This window comes from Mus caroli, unplaced genomic scaffold, assembly GCF_978045245.1.
Source record: "Mus caroli unplaced genomic scaffold, Mus_caroli_1 scaffold_7, whole genome shotgun sequence".
Lineage (NCBI taxonomy): Eukaryota > Metazoa > Chordata > Mammalia > Rodentia > Muridae > Mus > Mus caroli.
Genome location: NW_028227262.1, coordinates 18,105,620 through 18,129,686, shown reverse-complemented (window position 1 = coordinate 18,129,686; position 24,067 = coordinate 18,105,620). Strand labels below are relative to the sequence as shown.

Here is a 24,067-nt window from a genome sequence, read left to right as displayed (position 1 = left end):
CAGTCCAATGATTGGCTGCAAGCCTCTGCCTCTGTATTTTTCAGGCTCTGGCAAAGACTCTCAGGAGACAGCTCTATCTGGCTCCTGTCAGCATCCAATTCTTGGCATCCACAATAGTGTCTGGGTTTGGTGACTGTATATGGGATGGAACCCCAGGTGGGGCAGTTTTTGGACGGCTTTTCCTTCAGTCTCTGCTCCATACTATGTCTCCGTATTTGGTACCATGAGTTATTTTGTTCCCCTTTCTAAGAAGGACCAAAGCACCCGCACTTTGGTCTTCCTTCTTTTTGAGCTTCATGTGGTCTGTGAATTGTATCTTGGGTATTCTGAGCTTCTGAGCCAATATCCACTTACTAGTGAGTGCATACCATGTGTGTTCTTTTGTGATTGGGTTACCTCACTCAGGATGATATTTTCTGGTTTCATCCATTTGCCTAGGAATTTCATAATTTCAATTGTTTTTGATAGCTGAGTAGTATTCCATTGTGTAAATGTACCATATTTTCTGTATCCATTCCTCTGTTGAAGAACATCTGGGTTCTTTCCAGCTTCTGCTTATTATATATAAGGGTGCTATGAACATGGTATAGCATATATCCTTGTTATCTGTTGGAGAATCTTTTGAGTATATGCCCAGGAGTGGTATAACTGGGTCCTCAAGTAATACTACATCCAATTTTCTGAGGAACCACCAGACTGATTTGCAGAGTGGTTGTAAGAGCTTACAATCCCAACAGTGGAGGAGTGTTACTTTTTCAGTTGAGCCAGCAGCATTTGCTAAATATGCTATCTTTTTTCCACTGGATGGTTTTAGCTTCCTTGTCAAAGATCAAGTGACCATAGGTTTGTGGGTTCAGTTCTAGGTCTTCAGTTCTATTTGTCACAGAGCATTTTATGTCTCTGTTTTTCAACTGTGCGTCTGCATTCTTCAACACTACTGCATAAGAAGTTTTCTTGTCCTTTATAGTCAGCAGGAGCATGGTTCATGGACTTCCACATGGTATCTGGTAAGAGCATGGAACACAGACATCCATCTGGCCTCCAGTGTCAGCCCATTCCATGGACTTCAGCATGGTATCAAGCAGTAGTACAGACTATGGCCATCAGCATAGGTAACTGCACTCACATGTACACACACACACAAACACATACATACACACACACACACACACTTAGACCAAGAGCACAAAGATGACCTGTTTCCTTCTGGAAGAATGTTCCTCAGAAGTGTGTGTCTAGTCATTATTTGCATTAAGCAACAAAACTCATGAAGTGCTATTCACCATCTCTTCACATGTGTTTGGACTTCACAGGACCCAGGTACAGCTTGAAAGAGTAACTCAAACCTGTAATCCCAAAATTTGAGAGGCTGAGCCAGGAGGACTGAAGAGGTTTAGAGGTCAGTCATTGCTCCATAGCCAGCCTAGACTAGAGTGGGACTCTGACTCAACAACAAAAACAAACTAACAAAAAAAAAAAAATACTGGACCAGGAAACTATCTGCATCTCCATATCACACCCCACCCTCTCCCCCATCAGGAGACCAAAGTTCACATAATCAACCTCTGCCCCACCCTGTGGTTCCTTAACTGACACTCAGCCTGAGCTTACTGGATTCTGGTTTTCTCTCCCTATTACCTAATGCTTTTAAGTGTGTTTATGATGCTGAATATGGACAACATACTCACATATGCATTGCATATAGTGAATCATAAAATTCTCACAGATGGAGAGACTTTGGCCCTAAGTCTATGTTCTTGATTTTTACCCTATACTGCACTATCTCTTTAAAGCTCTTCTGTCCTTCTTCCAGTTTTTTCTCTCTCAACTTTCCTACCTTTGTCTTGCTTCTCTCCTTTCCTTCTTTATTTTGCAAAGTCAGAAGTATCTTTAATGTTGCTTTTTAAATTGTGTATCCTAAAATTGGACATTTCAAATTTTAAAAAGTTGTTTTCAGTACATTCACAAAGTTACAAAACTATCTGTCATCACCATGTGACTTTAAAATATGTCACTGGGCTGAGGAGATGGCTCAGTGGTTAGAAGCACTTGTTCTTTCAGGTTTGACTCCTGGTGGCTCACGGGACCTGGCATCCTCCTCTGGCTTCCCTGAGCACCAGGCACATATGGTGTACACATTCTTACATCCAGACAAAACACCATACACATGAAAATAAATATTTTTAAAAAGGAAATATTTGTATAACCTGCTGAAATGAAATGCCTAATCAGTAGCAGTGATTGCCCAGTACACCCACCCCCTAACCAAGGCTACTGGATAGCCATTTTCTTTCTATGTCTATTATCCTGGACATTTCATATTAATTGATTAATTTATTATGTGGCCTTCTGTGTCTGCATTCCTTCACTTAGCGTAGCGTTTTCCAGACATGAGTCATTGCTTCAGTTGTTTTTTGAGGCTGAATCACTGGATTGTGTGAATATTTGTATGTATTTACTTTAAATACCATTTACCATGGTAATTTCCAGTTTTCCCCTCTATATGTTACAATGAACAGTGACATACAAAATATTTTAGTCTTTTCAAATGTTTGTTGAAGTAAGACTTAACATAAACTTAATCATTTTTCCTTTATTTCTTCCTCTTGGTTTTTTTTTTTGTTTTTTGTTTGTTTATTTGTTTTTTTCAGAAATCCACCTGTCTTTGCCTCCAGCTTGTTTGTTTTTTGCATTTTGTTTCTTGGTTTTTTAAGCTGGATGTACATGTATGTGTCCATCTGTACATTTGCTGTGGACAATTTCAAGGAGTAAATTCTCTACTTTCACTCTATGAGTTCCCAGGATCTAACTCAGGTCATCAGGTTTGCATGTCAAGAACCTCCCATCTCACCAGGTCATAGTCATTTTAAAGTACATAATTCAGTGGCATTTAGTGTGTTTATTTGAGTGCCTAGCAATTCTATCTAGTGTCAAAACATTGCTATTACTCAAAAGAAAGCTCCATGTTCCTCATATCCTTCAGGACCAAGAAAAGGTATCATTTTTAAAGAATTTCAACATCAAACAAAACATTCATGAAAGCTTCAGGTGGCTGTGTTATATAAATACTATGTAATTCACAGGGGAGAAAAACTACTAAGTGCATTACATTATCTTAGAAACCCATGGTGTTTGTTTTGTGTTAACTGCTGTCTATGGTATGTGACATAAAGGAGACAACAAGCTGATGCTTTTTGCACTGCACACAGGACAGATATTGTGCTGGTATTAATTTTCGAAATGATTAAAGCTATCTAGAATACTATGCTTGCTTCTTCTCTCTCAACTCTCTCAAGCATTTTCCAACTTAGAACAGACATATGCAGAGAATAGCCTTTTTTTCTGCTAAAGTTGAAGAAATAAACCTACTTATGTTTTAAAAACTCATCAGTTCAGTGTGTGTTTATCAAGCACTGCAGCATGCATACTAACATATATGTAGAACTTCCCTTATGTCATCATGCCCCAAATGCAAAATTAAAATCCTGAGAGCTCAAGTGGCACTTCTTAAAAGAAGAAATATAAATGGGCAATAAATACCTGTTAATGAAATGCATGTAAAACACTGTGAGTTTCTGTCTCACCCTGAAGGGGGCTGTTCTGATTCTAAGGTCCTGTTTCCCCGTTGGTTCTTGATTTGTTAGTAAAGAAAACTGGAGGCCACTTTCTGGGCAGAAAGTATCGGCAGAACTTCTGGGTCTCAGGAAGAAAAGGCAGGCATAAAAAAGGAAAGGGGGTTTTTCATCCATGCTTTAGAAGAAGGAGAATGCAGCAACCATGTGAGGTCTCAGGGGAAGCTGGGACCTGTGGTTATCACTACAGGTAGGTTGTCATGGATGTTTGGCATGGCCTAGGTGGGGCTAGCCCCTGAAGTTTAGGGCAGGTGGAGAGACAAAGATAATAAATTGGTAAGGGAATGCTTTTCCAGGTGGGAGTTTTTTTCCAATATTTTTATTAGGTATTTACTTCATTTATATTTCAAATGCTATCCCAAAAGTCACCTATATCCTCCCCGCCCCCTGCTACCCTACCCACCCACTCCCACTTCTTGGCCCTGGTGTTTCCCCTGTACTGGGGCATATAAAGTTTGCAATCAGGTGGGAGATATTAATGCCCAACAATTGTGCCAAGAAGGCAACTTATAAAGGAACAAAGTGTGTGTGTGTGTGTGTGTGTGTGTGTGTGTGTGTGTGTGTGTGTGTTTTATCCAAGAATTTAAGGGAAGCTGGGTGGGAGCTGGTAGCCCATTTCACCTCCTAGAACTAAAGGCAGGAGGAGCAAATGGGAAACCACATATGCAGGCTGGTAATGTGGCCAATCCAGGATCAAAAGTGGTAGAGTAAAACTACATGAATCACCCTAGTCAGAATCAAGAAAACAAATGTTAATGAGGCTATGGGGCCAAAAGAACTTATGCAACTGCTATGTAAATCAATGTGGCAACATCTAAAAACAGAAAATTCAGAATTGCCACTATGCCATATAGACCTCTTGGGACTATACTCCTCTTGGGACTAAGGACTCATGTAGATGACGCTTACACATCCACATTTATAGTTAGACGATTCACTGTAGCCAGAGAATGAACCAGCCTGGATGCTCATCAATATATGAATGAATAAAGAAAATGTGATATGTACATAAGGCAATTTTAAAAAATGTTGTTATGAAATGTGTGGAACTAGACATCATATATTAAAAGAAATGAGCCACACTGAGAAAGATAAGTACTACTATTTTCTCTTACATGTTGAAACTGAGTTAAAAATTGAGAGAGGGAGCCGGGCGTGGTGGCGCACGCCTTTAATCCCAGCACTCGGGAGGCAGAGGCAGGCGGATTTCTGAGTTCGAGGCCAGCCTGGTCTACAAAGTGAGTTCCAGGACAGCCAGGACTATACAGAGAAATCCTGTCTCGAAAAAACCAAAAAAAAAAAAAAAAAAAATTGAGAGAGGGGGTTCATGGATGTAGAAGAAGGAAGGGAAAAGAGGAGGGAATAGGGTAATGGAGTACCTATAATAGGAAAGCAGAAGGGTGATTTCTCAGGACAGAATGAATGAGATAGAAGGGTTGGCAGCATGAATTAAGGGAAAGAAGTGATGAAGGAAGTGTTGTCTAGTTTATCAATTGACACAACATAAAATCACTTCAGAAAAGAGAACCTCAACGTAGAAAGTGTCCTTACAAGATTGACCTGTGAGCAAGCCTGTGGTACATCTTCTTGATAGATGACTGATATGAGAAAAGCCAGTTCTCTGTGAATACTACAACCCCCGGGCTAACAGTCCTGGGTTCTATAAAAAAGGCAGGCCATGTAAGCCATGAGAAGCAAGTCAGTAAGCATAGCTCCTCTATGGCTTCTGCTTCAGTTTCTGCCTCCAGGTTCCTACCTTGAATTCCTTCCGTTTTCCTTCAATAGTGGACTATGCAGTGTGAGTATAAGCTGAAATAAACCTTTCTTCTCCAAGTTGTTGTTGGCTATGGTGTTTATCACAGCAGTAGATACGGGCAAGTGAGATGGCTCAACCTGTAAAGATTCTTGCTGCCATGCCTGAGAAAATGAGTTCAATCCCCAGGAGCTGCATTTAGGAAGGGGAGAATTGACAGCAGCAAGTTGTCCTCTGACCTCTGTCCTACACATTCATGCTCTAGCACTCATGCCCACATGAATATGCAAAATAAATAAGTAAGTAAAATCTAAAAAAAAAAAAAAAAAAAAAAAGAAACACTAACTAAGAGGGAAATGAATGAGAATGAAGTATAATGATACTTTGATATGTATAAAAGTGCCATAATGAAAACTGTTGCTTTCCAGAATGGTAAATCAAGCACTGTGGTGTGAAATGGGGCCACTGATCACGCTACTGCTGCTGGGCAGATAGAAACAAAAGTGCCATGTATAGTTCTGTTGATATTTTCACCAAGCTCACTCTTGCTGACAGCCCTGGGATGATCTCACTTCCTTGCATGGCCAAGAGGGCATCCAAAGAATCCACGTTCCTAAATTCCATCTACATGTTGACTTTTATTAATCCATTCTCCAGAAGAACTCGCTGCTTCCTTGCCACTGAGAATATGTTTCACAAGATTTCTATTACACTGTTCATTCATTCTATTAGGATTTCAGGTCTGGTTTTTTGTTTTGTTTTGTTTTTGTTTTATTTTATTTATTTTTTAATTAGGTATTTTCTTCATTTACATTTCAAATGCTATCCCAAAAGTCCCCCAGACCCTCCCCCTCCTCCACTCCCATACCCACCCACTCCCACTTCTTGGCCCTGGCATTCCCCTATACTGAGGCATATAAACTTTGCAAGACCAAGGGGCCTCTCTTCCCAGTGATGGCCGACTAGGCCATCTTTTGATACATATGCAGCTAGAGTTAAGAGCTCCAGGGGGTACTGGTTAGTTCATATTGTTGTTCCACTTATAGGGTTGCAGACCCCTTTAGCAGCCTTGGGTACTTTCTCTAGCTCCTTCATTGGGGGCCCTGTGTTCCATACAATAGCTGACTATGAGCATCCACTTCCGTGTTTGCCAGGCCCTGGCATAGCCTCACAAGAGACAGCTATATCAGGGTCCTTTCAGCAAAATTTTGCTGGTGTATGAAATGGTGTCAGCGTTCGGAGGCTGATTTGTTTTGTTTTGTTTTGTTTCTTGTTTTTGTTTTTGGTTTTTGACAGTGCTAAAAATCAAGCCTCAGCAGGCTGGAGAGTTGGCTCAGAGGTTAAGAGCACTGACTGCTCTTCCAAAGGTCATTTCAGTTCCCAGCAACCCCATGGTGGCTCACAACCATCTGTAATGAGATCTGGTGCCCTCTTCTATCATGCTGTTGTACATGCAGGTAAAACGCTGTATACATAATAAAAAAATCAAGCCTTAGGCTTTATCCACGTCAGGCAAGTTCTCCAGTACTGAGCTACATCTCTATTCATGCCCACAGAGCTGTAGCCCCCATAGCATTGCTAAACCGTTCACTCATGCATGGCGATATACAAAGTGCATTATCGTCAACTCTATCCAAGCCATCAAAGAATTTCCCTTTTGTAAGGGACTTGTGTCACGCTATCTGGATACCTGTAGCCCACAGCCAATCACCAGTTATGGCCCTGCTGACATCATCTGGCAATCATTGCCCCCGCAATCTACGCTCCTGCTTTCACTTTCAAGTGAGGTTGCCTCCATTCCTTACTCATGATTAATCCAGGAGACGGAAAATCACTGGCTTTCATTTCGGTCCAAGAAAGAACGGTTAGTGCATTGATGAAGGATGGAGTGGACACAGATAATTGCAAATACTACCTGGGTTATCCATATTCCTCTCACACAATCTTACATTGTTGAGGTACACTTTAAGTTTTCCTTCATTCTTGTGGTAGAAAATCAGGTCAGAACCCCTCGCTGCTGTTGTACTAACAGCATAATACATATGAAAACTATAAGTGTTAAGTTTAAAAATGTCTTGCGCTGGGCTGAGAGATGGCTCACTGGCTGCTCTTCTAAAGGATCAAGATTCAATTCCCAAAACACAGAATGCAGCTCACATGACTCCATTCAGGATCCTACATCCTCATACAGACATACATGTATGTAAAACCCCAACACATATGTGTGCATCCTGAGTTTGGATTATGGGTGAAAAAAAGGATGAAACTGAGGTCACATGGGAGTCAAGACAAGCATCCTGGGCTTCAAGGAATAATGCAAACACAGCAGGTCAAAAAAAGCATCAGAAAGTCATTGTGTTAGCACACTGTACATGTACTGAGAACCTCTATGTTCATGTCACAATAGTCATATTCTAACTGGAGAAGCAAAAATACCTGAGACAGAGATCTACTATTCATTTCTTTAAAAATGTGTGAGTGTGTGTGTGTGTATGTTGCATATGTGCATGAGCTTGTGCCAAAGTGTGCGTGTGTGTGCAGTCCAGTGGGTTATTTCTCTTAGGGATTCATATAGACAGACACTTATCTTAGAAAGATAAGTGTTTGTGCCTCCTAAGCCATTGCACTGCTTTCTGACATCCCTACCTACCCACTTTGTTTGTTGTTTGTTTGTTTGTTTTTGAGACTCATCATGTAGCATGTGCTATCCTGGAGCTTGCTATGTAGACCAGGCTGGTCTTGAACTCATAGAGATCCACCAGGCTCAGCCTCCCAGGTGATGGGACCTGGCTCATTCATTCACTAATCCCCTCATTAACAGAGGGCAAATTGCAGCACATGTATCACAAAGGCCACAAGCTCTGAAACAAGGGCCCTCTGAAGAAATTATTTAAGAAGAGAAAAGAGCATAGTGGGAGAAACAGTAAGAGAGGGTGATGTGAAAACGTCACCAGCAGATCCAGTATTCTATACCATTAATGAACATAAATTACAACTAATGAAAGAAGGTGCCAGAAATACTCACATCTACCCAGCAGTTCACTAGCACTGAAGCTAAGGCTGGCATTGGGTGTTTCGAATCCCCACCTAATGCTTGTCCCACTACAAGTTCTTACCACTCAAAAGCCAGATGATGTTCAGTCTTTCTGTGTAAAAATGAGTTTTACGTGGATGAGAATGAAACAGGAGATTCCAGGTCTTGGAATTCACTGTGTCCATATGCTGCAGGGGACCTTCCCAGCATGGAGAGGAGAGCCAGAGGGGAATCTCGGAATCTCAAGCTGACTGACTAGCAATCAGGTGTGTCTTTATTTATACAATTTCCATAGAACAAAGACTGACTAGTGATTATCCAGGTGGTACAGAATATATGTTTGATTTTTCATTACATGTCCAGTCACAGTTAGAAAATACAAATGGAACTAATTCTTCTTATTGTTATTAGCACCATAACTCAAATTTAAAGAATTTAAAGAATGTATCCTCCAAAGCAAACACATTTAATATATCACACCTGCTTTTAGGATGGCACTGTTTGATGCTTGAAAGCACTGCAGACAAATGGAAAATCTGAACTGGTCTTTTTACAAATAGCAAATACTCATACCTAACTTCTTTTACTATATGTTTCATCATCTATGCTATAAAATAGGCAGTGTTTACTTTAGTCAACCTATCTTATTTACTGAGTTATATTCCTTTACGAGTGTACCCTGTATACTCCCTACCTTTAAACTACGTTTTTAGAGACCTCTAACCCTATAATACAATTAGACTAGAATCTGTAACCTATTCTCCTGACCAGTCAGAGTTTGTCAATTATCTGCTTGCCAGGCATCAAGTACACTATTTGAGTTTGCCCAGGGGCAGATACCCAAAGCAAATTCCTGGAGTAACGGCCTCATCTAGCTATGTGCTTATCTGTGCTTAATGATCCTCAGGGCATAAAGAAGACTTCCAAATAGCGGCCAAATAAAGTTAATTTTAGGATTTTTCCTAAAAGGACTCAGGTATGATTTTTCTCAGAAAAAGTTGAAATGATTCACAATGCAGGAAGTCCCTAATTATGCACTATGCAGAGACAAAAACCCAAGAGTTAGAGATAGAAGTACAGCGATTGCCACAATCAGCTCAGCTTTGCTGGAACTGTGTTAAGCAGCTGTGGCAGCTTCATGATGCTCACCATTTCCAGTGGCTATGGCTGCACCAATGTACTGTCATAGTATCTTCTGCTACTAAGCCTCAGGATGGACAGGCTTCTGAACCCCATCCCTGCACACAGATAGGATTTGCCACTTACCCACATCCTTACTGCTAAGACTATAAGAATATTCTAGCACTCTGTTCTTTTCTTCTACCAGAACCCAGGCTGTCTCATACCAAGCTGTCAGCTTCAAGGAACCTTGAAGGAATCAGATATTGAGGCCAGGAGGGAAATTCAAGTAGCAAGAAGCCAGATAGGCCCACCCAGATTCCAACCACACTGACTGAATTTGTGGAATGTAACTATAAATCAGATGGAAGACCAAATGTCCAAGTCAGATTTTTGGCATCCCTTTAACCTTTCCCTGCCTTGAATCACAAAGTACATCACTTCTGCTTCTCATACTGACAAATCCTGCTGCTGTGCCCACCAACTGATTAGAAGCAGCACTAAATTTGGGGCCAAAGAGTCATTGAGCATTTAGGTAAAAGTCAGCAGGAGCCAGTCCAGCAAACACGACCTCAAAGAGGCTGATCCTAAGCATGTGTGTGTGTGTGTGTGTGTGTGTGTGTGTATGTGTGTAGGTGTGTATGTGTCTGTATGCCTCTGTGTGTGTGTGTGTGTCTGTGAGTGTTTGTGTCTGTGTCTGTGTGTGTCTGTGTTGCTTGCACTTGAGTAGATCTACATGCCACTGTGATCAGCCAGTGTCCTCTTCTATCACAGTTACCAAGGAAATACAGTTCTACTGGTATCCTTGAGGCAGTTTCCAGAAAAGTTAAACTGAGCATAAAGGACCCACCCTAAATGTGCAAGACACAGTCATGGATTTCATCCCAGCTTGAATAAGTAGGAGAAAGTCATGTCAAATGTCATGCTGCAGCCTGTATCCCATCATCAAGGAATCCCAGGACTGCATCAGCTACATCATAAGTTCAAAGCCAGCCTGAGGTCCATGAGACAAGTAGGAGGGAGTACATTCCCTCCCATCTGAAAATCCTCCCCCTTCTGCTATCAGAACCACAAGGTCCCACTGCCATGCTTTGGTCTCACCTTGATAGATGGCACCCTCAAATCGTAAACCTAACTAGTCCTTCTGCCCCTAATTTGCTTCTTGTGAAGTCTTTAGTCCTAGCATGCAACTCAGTTGGTGCAATGGGAATGGTAGGCTTCTACCCTTAATTAAGAATGAGAGGAGGATGCCTGCCTTGAATATCAGCACACCCAGGAAAGAAGGTACATTATCCAAAAGTAAGTGACCCAGCTATACATGAACCTTTCTTCTCATTATTATTCTAGGTGGAGAACTCAAAGAAATTCTTAGAAGCCTGAGAATAAAAGATTCCAGTCTTTAAACTTGGATGTATCCTTAGGCATTTCTATATCTAAACCCACCTTTTCTTTCTAAGAAGAAAAAGTATAACAAAACAATCAGAAACAGAGAGCTATATGCTTTTTTCCTTTGGTCACAGAGTGATAGCACTTAAACTCAGACAGAGGCATGGTGGCTCACATTTGAATTCCAGCCTTGGGGAGGTAGAGGAAGGAGGATAGGAGGTCCAAACTCATCTTTGGCTACACAGTAATTTCAGAACTGCCAGAGATATGTGACACCCTGTCTCAAAACAAATAACAACAAAAATCCAATAACAACTAGGAAAAAAATCCCCACAGTAATAATACCAACACTGATAATAATAAACAAAAATAAAATAAACTCAGGACCTGGACTCGAGACAGAACTCTCAGTCGTTTCAGAACCTGGCAGCTTTACCTTCAGGGAATTCATTTCTTCTCTCATTTTCCCCATTTGGAAACTGTGTCCAAGGCATGAGCTAACGAATAGAGAGCATTCAGCACCCACGCCACTAGCCCACACTGAATCCAAGTTTCCTATTATTATCTGTTCACTCCCACCCACATCCATTTCCTACAGGGCATCAGCACAGACAGATGTAAATACAGGGAGCATGTGGGGACCAAGACCAGCTAAACTTGCACTGCTGAGGACAGATCTGAAGTGACAAGAGTACAGGTGCAAAAGAAATGTTCATGAACACAAAGACGTAGGTGCTGGGTTATCCTTTTTATGGCTGTATCCCTGGAACCAAGGCTTACTGAATAGGTCAATTTGTCTATAAATGTATCCCTGGGTCTGCAAGTCATTCTTATAAGAAAATCACTACAGAAACTGATTGAGCATATCAAACTGCAATGACAACCATGGGAAAAAATGTGTTTTTCATTTATCTTGGATAGATAGATAGATAGAGATATATATTATAGATATATTATAGAGATATATATTATATGTAGAGAGAGAGAATATGTGTGTGTGCCCATGTATGTAGGCGCATACATGCATATACCACAGCTCATTGTGTGCAGCTCAGAGAATACCATTTGGGCCTTGGTTCTCTCCTTCCACCTTTACATGGGTTTGGGGGTTCATCTTGGCTTTTCAGGCTATATAACAAATATCTTACCTACTGATCCATTTCTCCATCCCAAAGAGTTTCTTTAAACAGTATTAGACAGAAAGTATCATGGCACCCAGTTGCTGCCCAGTGAACACATTTTTTTATTCATTCTATCTTTGGGCAAGCTGATGTTTTCTCTATAAAAATGATTTAAACTTCCTTGCTAAACACACTGATCTCTGAGTAAAAAGTGGATGCTAACAGTTACTCTGGAAGTTGAGACATGAAAATAGAAGGTTCAAGACCTGACTGGGCCACGGAGTCAGTTCAGCGCCAGGTTGGACAACCAAACACCTGTTCAAATGTAGAAAGTAAAAAAGGACTGAAATAGGGCTAGAGAGATGACTCAGTGGTTAGAAGCATGTATTGCTTTTGGAGAGGACTCCAGTTCAGTTCCAGCACCCGACTCCAGTGGTCCCCAGCTGCCTGCAACTCCATCTCTGGATGATCAATGCCTCTTGGCTGCACTCACGTGAACATACTCACATTTTGGTGTATGTGTCTATGTATGCAAGTAATATAGACACAAACGTAATGTAAAAATTAATAAAAGAAAAACTGTTGGAGAGAGAGAGAGAGAGCTAAGGGTAAGTGACAGGGCTGTGAGTTCATTCTCCAGCAATGAGAAAAAAAAGAGAGGGATGGGGAGTTGGGGAGATAATAATCAATTCAGTACAAGACTAAGAAAAATTACTCCCTTTTCCCACAATGCCCATGCCCTAGATCTCTGGAACCTATTAATATCTTGATTTTATTAGTATTAAAATAGCAAATGGAAATTAACATTGCAGATGGGATTAATCAAATAAAGAAAAACAGAGTGAGTCTGGTGTGTCACAAGTATCCTTAAATGGTCAAGAAGGAGGCAAAGCATCAGTGGGAAGGACTAAAGCATCAAACAAACCCAGGCAGTGTGGGGTGTGAACATGGACAAAGAGGCATGAACTCAGGAATGTGCCAGAAGCTCTAGAAACAAGCAAGACAGGGAACTGAGTTTCCTTTAGAGTCCCCAAGACAAGAGATCATCCTACTCATGTTTGAATGTGTGTTTTATGCCATCATTTTTGCTTTGGTATGGTGTGTGTGTGTGTGTGTGTGTTTCCATTGGTTACAGTAACCGCAGCACAGGTGAGATCTCACAGCATAACAAAACAGAAGTGTAGATAGAATCACAGACCGTGCAACTTCAGAGCATGTCACGTTGTTGTTGAGACCACAGGGAGAGGTGCGGAAGGTGGGAGAATGATTCTGTAGGAGGCAGCTGAGTAGCCCGCAAGAGGTCCTGACTATCTCTAATACACTTTTAATGGAATGTAGCTGGGCACATATATAAAAGACTAAAGTTTTGTCATGGGTTGAATTGTGACTCCCCACTCCATTCATATTTGATATGGTAGCACCTCCTATCCCCAAATTTGACATTATTTAGAGACAGAATCTTTCAAAAGATGAGATAAGTAGGATTGGTATTAGCCTAGTATGACTGATCTACTTACAAAATAAATGAAAGGGAAAGGCAGATAAGCATAGGTGGGGAGGGATGTTATAATATAAAGACAGCCATCTACCAACCGCAGAAAAAGGCCCAGAATAGATCCCTCCCATGGAGTGCAAGAGCAACAGTCCTGAAGACATATGTACTTAGTTCTGTATGTACTTGGTTTCTATAACTTGAAACTAGAGTTTTGGTTGTGCAAACCCTGATTTTTTCTGGGGGGAGGGGCTTGGTTATAATTTTCAATGGCACAAATACTTCGTGATGTCTCAGTAAAAGGATCAGTCTCCTGGCTGTGAGTGGAGATACTGATGGCAGCAAGATGATAAATCAGGCAGTTAGCAAAGTCCAGTGTCCATCCAGGTCTACTGAAGTGTGCCAGCAGTCCCTGGCTTTCTTCCTACATCCACTGATGGCTCTTACTAAATAGTGAAGGAAAGACATGGTCTTATATACAGAAGAAACTCACATGGAGAGAAGAATCTTTACAGAAGGAAGTACTACAAATGAGAGAGAGGCGGAGTGAAGGAGGGATGGAGGTGGAGGGAGGGGGAGTATGGGAAAGGGGGAGAGAGAGAGAGAGAGATTGAGGAACTGAGAGAAAAAAGGTTTGGCCCAACAAAGGACAACATGCAGTTTTGAAATATGATATAATACAAATATTATCTCATTTAAAGTATCCATCGCCTTGTGCAGTAACTGTAATCTGAATACCTAATTCTGAGACTGAGTGCGCTGAACCCAAGGTACTCATTACAGACCCCCAGGTAAGTAATGTGCCCTCATTCTTTTTATACTCCTGATACTGGCTGTTCCTTCTCAGAGAATCTCATCTTACTGTTCTCTTTGCCAAAACTGAAGTTTTCATGTCATAAAAAGCCAGAAGTCAAAAGCCACAAGACACTTGTTCTAAAGAAATACCATCAACACCTTGGTTCTCATACAGCCAGCCTGGCCATTCCACCTCTAGTTCCCTCTCCCTTTCCATTCTTCTCCCCAGACTTCAAACCACCCAGATTCACCCTCTGTACCTCTCCCTCCCTCTGACCGCAGAAGCCAACTGGTACCTTGTCCCTCCTCCGGTCACTCTGGTTTCAGATGGAGCTGGCCAGTCAGGGGACTGGAAGAGACAGGTGAGGCACAGCAAGGTGTGCCAGCTTTAAGGAAAGGCTTTCCAGTCTCAACTTCCTTCAGTGGGGCGTGGCTGCCCTCAGAGGATGAAGGAGGAGCGCCCCACAAAGGGAAATCTGCGGGCTCTGAGGTTTCCGGAACTCAACCACACAGCAGTCAGCAGGAAACCTCGGCTGAAACTGTAAAACTTGGACTTGTTGCCAAGCAAGGCGCTCATTTTCGATTGCGAGGTGAATGAACAGTGCAAAAGTCTGTTCATGGAGACTCAAAGTCATGGTGAAGGCCAACAGCGCCACCGCCTGGCAGACCCTGCAGCAGCCGTTTCCCCGGGAATTTGCAATTGTCTGGAAGACTCTAGGCATGGTTCTACCGAAAGGCTTTGCCAGGTGCTACAAGACCAAAGGAACCGCCACCACGACACCGAGAAACCTAGGAATAATAAATACAAAAGAAAGTCCTAAAAGCACGTCATCAAATATTTAGTACGAAGCTTTAGAAACCCATTATTTTCTGGAGCTTCCTTCCTTTTGGGAAAAGGTGTGTGGGAAAGTGGAGTTATACACTCCTTTGTCTAAGTCCTCTTGATGTACAGTTGAAGCACGGAGGGGAATTATAATTCAACTGGTAAATTTATTTCATCAAAAGGGTATTTTTAAAGCCTAAAAGATGTTCAATCCTGAGGCACACTGCTTTGAAACTGTTTCAAAGACATTTAACATCAAGTGAGTCAAACGATTCTTCTTACTTTATCTGAAAGCAAGGACACCCCAAAGAGACTGCAACGCCTACCCATGCCCCAAGCTTTCCCTGAAATGTTTTCCTGGCAATAAAAAATCACCAGAGAAGCTCTGGTGGAGCTGTGGTCAGATCTGGAATTTCTGCAGTGGTGCCTGGTACCTTAAGCAATTTCCCCCAGTACTGAAGAAATTTAAGCCAGGCGATCAAAACGGCGGGACCCAGATAGGAGAAGATGGGCTGGTGATTTATGAGGTCCCTTACCACACTGAGGATTCTTGGGGTCAGAGGGAAATTTTTGTAAGGTTTAAAAAAAGGTATTGTAAAGAAAAAAAAAGTATTGTATGATTAGCTAAAAGCAAGGAAGTAAGTACGGGCTGTTGCTCTCAGTGTGACCTTGTGTTAACACTGGGTTGGTGTAAATCAGAGAATGTTGGTCATGGGTAAAGGTCCATATGAGAATTATGTTAGCTTTAAGTTCTGTCAGCTCAGTAATACATTAGTTTTCTATTGCTGATTTAACAAATTACACAAATGAAGTTGCTTAACTAACATAGATAGCTCAGCATGCTGAATTTTCAACAAAGGTCTCCTTGTACTAAAATGACTGTATATATTCCTTTCTGGGGAATCTGGGGAAAGATCAGTTTCCTTGTTTTTCCAATATCTAAGACATTTTCCAGACTCCTTGGTCTGGCCCAAACTCCTGGCTACTGTAGTCATTATCCACAGTGGAGCATCACTGCTGGGTTAGCTTCCAACTCTGTTTGAGCTTTCTCGGGGCTGAGGAATTGCTACCAGACTGCTTACTCCATAACCTTTTCTTCCACCTTCAAAGCCGGAAAGGCAGTAACAGGTGGAGCCCTTGCATGTTTTTTCAGTCAGAGAGATCAAAGCCAGGACTTCACATAGACTAAAAAGTCCTTTACTACTAAATTACACCCCCAGCCCAAGTTTTCTTTTGGGAGAGGGTTTTTGGGTAAGTCGGAGGTTAGGAAATTGGAAAGGGAGGAAGATTCTCACTGAGACTGCTTAATGCTTTCAAGACAGACATCAGCAAACAGTACTCAAAATGCTTGCGATTTGGTTGAAAATGAACCAGTAAAGCAGTGTGGGGCTCTAATCTGGCTGATTCTGTCAAATAGGTGACAGAAATGACAAATAGCTGTGCCTTCCTGGCCCAACATCCAAAAGAGCTAGAAAGGTAAGTTCACAGCAGTACACTTGGTTAGCTCTCATCTTCTGTCTCATACACCCATCCTGACATTTGGATTTACACGGAGCAGCCTGTAACTCACTGCAAGATTAAATCAACAGGCATAAAATGTGTTTATTTCTTTTTGTATCAGCCTGACGAGATGGAGTGTCACATGATCCTTGGCAGATGACAGTCTTTCAGCTAGCCTGAATAAAGCAGAGGCTTGCTACAGCTCTTCTGTGTACTTTATTGGTTCACCTATCCTGCTTTCTGGCCCGAAGTATTACCCTTGCCCTGGATTCCTGTTTTCATTAAAAGCTTTCTTAACGTTTTACTGGTGTCCATTTCCTGTCTGGGAACAATGCTTATGGGAGATGTCACTAACCTTCGGCTGCCTCATCCAAAAACCAGGTGATTCCTAGTTATGCTGACAGTTTCGCTATGGGTGATCTTGAAGTCACTGGAAACTTGCGCTGGCCTGGCAAATTCTTGTGATCCTCCTGCCTCAGCATCCTGAGTATTGGTATTACAGGAGAGCAAAGTCACACCTAGCATTTATGTGTTTGACTGTTTATGCATCTCTAGACAAACAAACAAAAACAAACTGTCTTAACAAAAGCAATAGATCAAAGAGGTTCATTTGGTGCGCAATGCTTGCTGCCAAGACAAATAACTGGAGTTTTGTCTCAGCTCCCATGCTGAAGGAGAGGAATGATTCCCACAATTGTCCTCTGACCTCCATATGCATACCTACCCTGCAAGCATGCGCGCGTGCGCGCACACACACACACACACACACACACACACTTTTTCTCAGTCTCTCATGCACACATACACACACACACTTACATAAATAAGAAAATAAACAAATGTAATTAAAATGTTTTCAAAGTAAAAATGTTTAAAAAGAATCAAAACAATTCATGTACCTTATCAAAGCATGGTGAGCAAACGTGAGAAATGTCAACAAGAAGCAAAAGTACAAACACTTTGTAAATAAGTGCAGATGGAGCACCATGTTCTTAAATGGCCAATAGATCATGAAAACAAAACAAAACAAAACAAAAACAGGATAAAAAATTTAAATTCCTAGAATCAAATGAAAATGAAAGCACAACTTACCAGAACCTTGGGGTAGAAAAGGAGTTCTAAGAGAAACGTTTACATCAGTGGATGTTTGCATGAGAAAAGAATCAGAGGTATTGCAAGTAATTAACCTACTAATATCCCTTAAATTCTCCTAGAAAAGGAGCCAAGCACCAAAGAAGTAAATAACAGGGGAAATCCAGAGTAGGAGTGTGGGTGGGCGAGGGGGTGACGTGGCACACACTTGTAATGCCAGCCTTTGGGAGATGGGGGCAGGAGGATCAGAAGTTCAGAGGGCAGTTTTGCCTAACATCTTTTCTCTAGAACTCACAGAATCTGTGAGTGTATAAGCCATCAACATTCCACCATGAACTGGAGGGGGGATTACAAGATCCCAACCACATCGGACAAGCTATAGGCAATTAACAGTTTCTAGAGGAGCGGGGGACCTTTTATTCACCAGTATAACCATTAGTTAAGGCACCAGTACTCCTGTAAATCACCCTTCATCACCTTCTTGCGAGCAACCCAAGTGACAGTCATTGAGTAACACACACACACACACACACACACACACACACACACCAAGAGACATTAAGTAAGATCAGAATTTACTGGGAAGAATAAATAGAAGGGGACAAGAGATAGTGGAGATACAATCATAACACAGTACATCCATCTGAAATTGTGAAAAAATAATTTTCTAAAGAACTTAAGCATTTCCAGACAAGCACATTTGTGATTTGCTGCTCCTGAAGCACTGGGGGTGTGGGGTTTACATACTGAACCCCATCACTTCTTTGATCTTAGCTCAGATGTCACTTCTGCAGTAAAGCCTTTCCTGACCACCCACACCATCCCATCTTGCTACATCCATCACTCTTATCAGGCTCCCTCTCTTTCGGGACTCACTATCCCCAGACATACTAACAATTCTTTGTTATTCATCCTCTCTGTTGCATAACTCTATAACACAGTTTTATCTTGCTCATAGATATAGCCTCAGAACATAAAATAATACGTGGCACATAATAGTCACACAGTATCTATCTGTGTGGAGGATAGATAATGTCAGAAATCCCTGGCTTATATTCCCTTCTGGAGTAAGCATAAAGTGCTTCTGTAAGGTTTTGAGGCAACTGATTTTCTCTTTCTGACACAATGTTTCTAAATTAGAAGTACATCTATTCTATATCTCACTGAATACTTAGCCCACCCTACTTGTGGGACTGTGAAACGCAGCCTATTTTGGTTGAATGGGCTTGTTCCAATGACCCAGTAGAGAACTCTACAAGGGACAGAAAAGCGAACCACGTTCCTAGAGACAGGTGCCTGACACCACAGAGCCCCCCAAACTCCATAATTCTGTGACTATCAGTCACGCAGACAATGTCCCAAGCTTCTGGCATTCTGGCTAGACTCCACCCCCACAGTTACCTGATAGCCCAGCCCACTATAAGAGAGGCTGCTTGGCCCCTCCTCCCTCTCTGTAAGCCCTCACCTTTCTTACTCTCTAACCCTCCTTCTCTCTTTCCCTTCCCCACTTTCTCCACATGGCCATGGCAGCTCGCTCTCTCTCTCTCTCTCTCTCTCTCTCTCTCTCTCTCTCTCTCTCTCTCTCTCTCTCTCTCTCTCTCTCTCTCTCCCTTCTCTCTTCCTCCCTGCCTTTCTACAATAAAGCTTTAAAACTATAGACTGTCTCTGCTCATCAAGACCTGCCGTGCTTGAATGATGGGATAGGCTTTCTCCTAATGAACTGCTTCTAACCTCCCACCAGAAGGTCTTCCTGCGCTGCAGCCATGGACCAGACCAAGGACTCTCCACCACATGGGAACCAACAAGCACCCTCTCCCTCTGCCTTCTCCTCCCTTCAGCCCCAGAGCTCAGTGCTGCCCCAGGGCCCCTATTATGTTCTCAGCTTTTCCACAGTGTCCACTGGTGTATGGGATGCCAGAAGCTAGGAACCTGGTGCCTAGGAGTGCCCCTTGTCCACCATCCGGCAAGCTGGGGTCAGTAGCTTACAACAGCCAGACATCCACCCAGGGCCAGGTGGAAATCATGGGGCAGTCCTCCTGTGGGTTCTCCCCTCTCTTTCCCCCACACCCACGGCCCCTCACTTACTATTTACAGTGTTTCATATTTCACATAGAGTGCTTTATACCAGTTTTGACTTAAATGTATTTTTCCTTTCACTTCATTGTCTCATCAAATTTTCACTTATTTTATTTTCTAGTGTCATATATATTTGTGACACATACACACATACATATATGTTTAAATATGTGTATATATATATATACACACACATATATACACACACACATATATATATATATATACACATATATATATATAATTCTGAGAAAGAATTTAATAATCCCTAGGAAATTCTAAAATTTACCTTACTAGAATGCCACTTGTTATATGTCATTTCTATAAACACAACATTAGAAAATCCTTCATGAAGTAAGAATCATATAATTTATGAAGAAATAAGCATGAGCTCAGATTGTTTTCCCGTAGCTGTGCACTTACTGCTGGCTGTTGTGCTTGTTGGCCCTCACTTTCTTGTACTAACAAGGCAGCATGAATAGGGAGGCAGGTTATAGAAAGCAGAAATAGCATGTTTGAAATTAGGCCCTTTTCTTTGCAGTTTGTGCCTTGGGATTGTGGCAGAGGCTTATCTAACCTAGGTTTTGTGTTTTTGTTGTTGTTGTTGTTTGTTTGTCTGTCTGCATTTACACAACTGTCCCAGCCCCATGAAGATGTTGTAAGTAGCTCTTACTTATGTATCATTAGCAAAAGGACTGTGTACTCCTTATCTAAAGGAAAATGGTCCCGTAGTGGTCCTGTGTACTGGCTGGATAACAGCTAAGACTGAAACCACATTTTAAAGGAGACAGAGCCACACAGCATGAAGGAAACTTTATTCCTGAGTAGCCACTGGGAAAAAGCACCCAACCCAACACATTGGCAAGAAAAAATGTCTTCTACTACGCCACTGGAGTTTACGGTTGTTAGGATGCTGTCCTGGGTCTGCCTCTCCCTTCTGGGTAGCTAGGCCCATTGCACAGTGAGCTGGACTGGAGGGAGGTAAGCTTAGCAGGGTCGGGTGGGTACAGGCAGGATCTTGGTCAGTTGTGAGGGCACAGATAAAGAAAACACAGACTGGGGAACAGCTTCAGAGCACTGGTTCAGTTTGTTGGGGGAACCAAAGGCTAATGGAACCTTTGTGGGATGAGTAGGGGCTCTTGGGTCAGTGTACATCACTGGCTGGGGCCAGGATGCTAGGGATGCCTCATTTTCCTGAGCAGAAATTCCAGGTGCTGCTGGGCATGACCTTATAAGGGGAAAGGAAATTTAACCTAGCTACTGGCCATGTGACATTCTCTGGTGAGGCAAGGGTGGGAGGCATACATTTGCCAGGACATAGGGGCCTAGGCCAAAGGGGGCAGTGGAGTGATCCTGCCCCTGCCCACCTCAGATGAGATTTCCAGGATTTGGGCACACATCAGCCCCACTCATCCAGGCCTGCTCCTCTCCATCTCTCCATCTCACAGCTTCCTGGCCCTACATTAAGACAGCAGCAGGCATTAGTTACCCTAAGGACCCCCATCCTAGGAATGTCTCAGAGGCATATTTTTCTTATCAGCAGAAGAGAAATAGGTTAGGCCACAATAAAGATAAAATATAGCATATCAGAAGCACCTGGTCCATGGATTATTTAGTGAGCTATATATAAGTTAGGAAGATGATGTAAAGATTTACCTAGCATGATTTACCCTGAAATTCAATCTCCAACCATCGAGAAGGAGAAGGAAGAGAAAAGAACAGAGGGGGAAGAGAAGATGGGAGAAATATATGAAAGTAAGCTTAGGGTTTGAATAGGAATGGACCCCACAGACTCGTGTTTGAATGCTTGGCCAATAGGAAGTGGCAGTATTGGGAGGTGTGGCCTTATTGGAGGAAGTGTGTCACTGTGGAGGTGGGCTTTGAGGTCTTCTATCTTCAAGCCATGCCCAGTGTGACACAGTCTGGCACCCATTCGTTCTGTTGCTCCTTCTCCAGTACCATGTCTGCCCACACACTGCTGTTTTCCTCTATGAAGATAATGGACTAACTTCTGAGACTGCAAGCCAGCTCCTGTTAAATGTCTTCCTTCATAAGAGATGCTATGGTCCTGGTGTCTCTTAGTAGCAATAAAACCCTCATTAAGATAGTCGGGTTTCATTGAAAAATCTCAAAATGTCACAGATTAACGCGACAATAACACATTGGCAGTTGCTGAGTCTGTGTCATGTACAGAAGGAAAAGCATCCTGAGAAAAGAATGGCCCTTATATGAAGTGAAGTGATTAACCACCTGGAAGACCCCCCCCCCTTTTAATTAGTTTGAGGGGTCAGCCCATATGTGTGCAGGTGCCTCTGGAAGCCGGAAGGTATCAGATCCCTTGGAACTGGAGTTACAGGAAGTTGTGAGCTGCCAAACACAAGTGCTGGGGTTCTGACTCTGGTTCTTATGAAAGCAAACTGTATTAAACAATGAACAACCATTCCAGGGTCCATGGAAGAAGATACTGTGTGTGTGTGTGTGTGTGTGTGTGTGTGTGTGTGTGTGTGTACTTTTTTGTGGATGAGTAAGTCTTTGCTGTCAGCGTTGTTTATTTTGTAAAATCAAAGGAATAAGTATGGCATACCCTGAAATGAAAATAATGTATGTAGTATTAATTCATACTACTGAGAAGCTTCCTGTTATCATGCGCAAATATTTAGTTCTCATGATTAAACTATGTGTACTTTTCCATTTATATGAAGACAAACCTGCACTTTTACTGCCATCATTCCTGAGACGAGTACACTAGGCCAGTGAACAGTTTTGAAGAAAAATGAATAGCTTTACAATAAAGGAGATATTTTAACAATCAAAACCCCAACAATCTGAAGTATGCCTACATTCCCAGTCCTTGGGAGGTTAATATAGGAAGATCAAGCATTCACGGCTAGCTGGGCATAGTGGGACATGCTTTTAATCCCAGCACTGGTAGGCAGAAGAAAGTAGATATCTGGTTTGAGGTCAGTCTGGTCTACATAGACAGTTACAAAATAGAAAGACCCATTCTCAACTCCCCTTTAAAAAGAGAACTCAGCCAGGCAGTGGTGGTGCATGCCTGTAATTCCAGCACTTGAGAGGTAGAGGCAGGTGGATTTCTTGTGTTTGAGGCCAGCCTGATCTACAGAGTGAGTTCCAGGACAGCCAGGACTGCACAGAAAAACCCTGTCTCGAAAAACCAAGAAAGAAAAGAAAAGAAAAGAAAAGAAAAGAAAAGAAAAGAAAAGGAAAGGAAAGGAAAGGAAAGGAAAGGAAAGGAAAGGAAAGGAAAGGAAAGGAAAGGAAAGGAAAGGAAAGGAAAGGAAAGGAAAGGAAAGGAAAGGAAAGGAAAGGAAAGGAAAGGAAAGAAGGAAGGAAGGAAGGAAGGAAGGAAGGAAGGAAGGAAGGAAGGAAGGAAGGAAGGAAGGAAGGAAGGGGGAGAGAGAGAATAGTCACATCCATAAAGTGTTAGAACTAAAGAAAAAAAAAACCTGCAGGACTAATACTCTGACATTCACTAGTTGCTACTTGTTGGAAATGATACAAATGATTGCAAGTTGTGCGTGGTACCAGCAAAGCAAAAGGAAACTTAACCAGAAAAGGACTCTGCAGAGGCGAGTGCGGCCAGAGAACAAAGGGCCAGGAAATTTCAATGTCAAGAAAATGTCTTCAGGCCTTCTTTGTCATTGTAAGTACACATTACTTCTCATCTCACGGATGCTTGCCATAAAGGATCTGACGCCGTGGTATCGTGGCTTAAATACACATTTTTTCTAAGTACAAGCAACATTAGAAGTAGCTGCTACAAACCTTCACTTACAGTGATACACAGGAATATGTTACAGGATCACACCTGCCTGTAAATGCTTTTCCTGGGGCTCCAACTCCCTCTTCTGGCCTTCTCAATTACATGTGTGTGCACACACACCTAATAAGTTTTCTTTTAACAAAACCTGGGCATTTTTTTTTTTTTTAAACTCAGGAAGTGGCACCTAGATTGGTGTCAGTCTTTTAAAAGCTGAGTAGTAATTCTTTGACAAATTTATTCAGATTAGTTTATTTCCTGAGGAATTCCTTCATCCTCTGACTGGCATATATACATTTACTACATCCACCTCTTCCTTTTGAGTCACTTTTTCTATGAATTCTTGTTTAAAATATTAAGGCATGCATATAAGCATTTTGCCTGCATATATATATATATGTATATATATATATATATATATATATATATGCATACCATGTGAACAGAGGCTAGATTAGTGTGT

The 24,067-nt window shown here is 42.0% G+C and overlaps 1 protein-coding gene across 1 annotated transcript in view; it reads right to left on the bottom strand.

Moving 5' to 3' along the window:
- Styk1 (STY kinase 1) overlaps nucleotides 1-14,787 on the bottom strand; it is a 60,836-nt gene extending 46,049 nt beyond the window's left edge. The window contains exon 1 of the mRNA XM_021165778.3: nucleotides 14,629-14,787. The gene's annotated coding sequence lies outside the window, so the exon portion shown is untranslated. The remainder of the gene's footprint in view (nucleotides 1-14,628) is intronic.
- Between the last annotated feature and the right edge of the window lie 9,280 nt (nucleotides 14,788-24,067).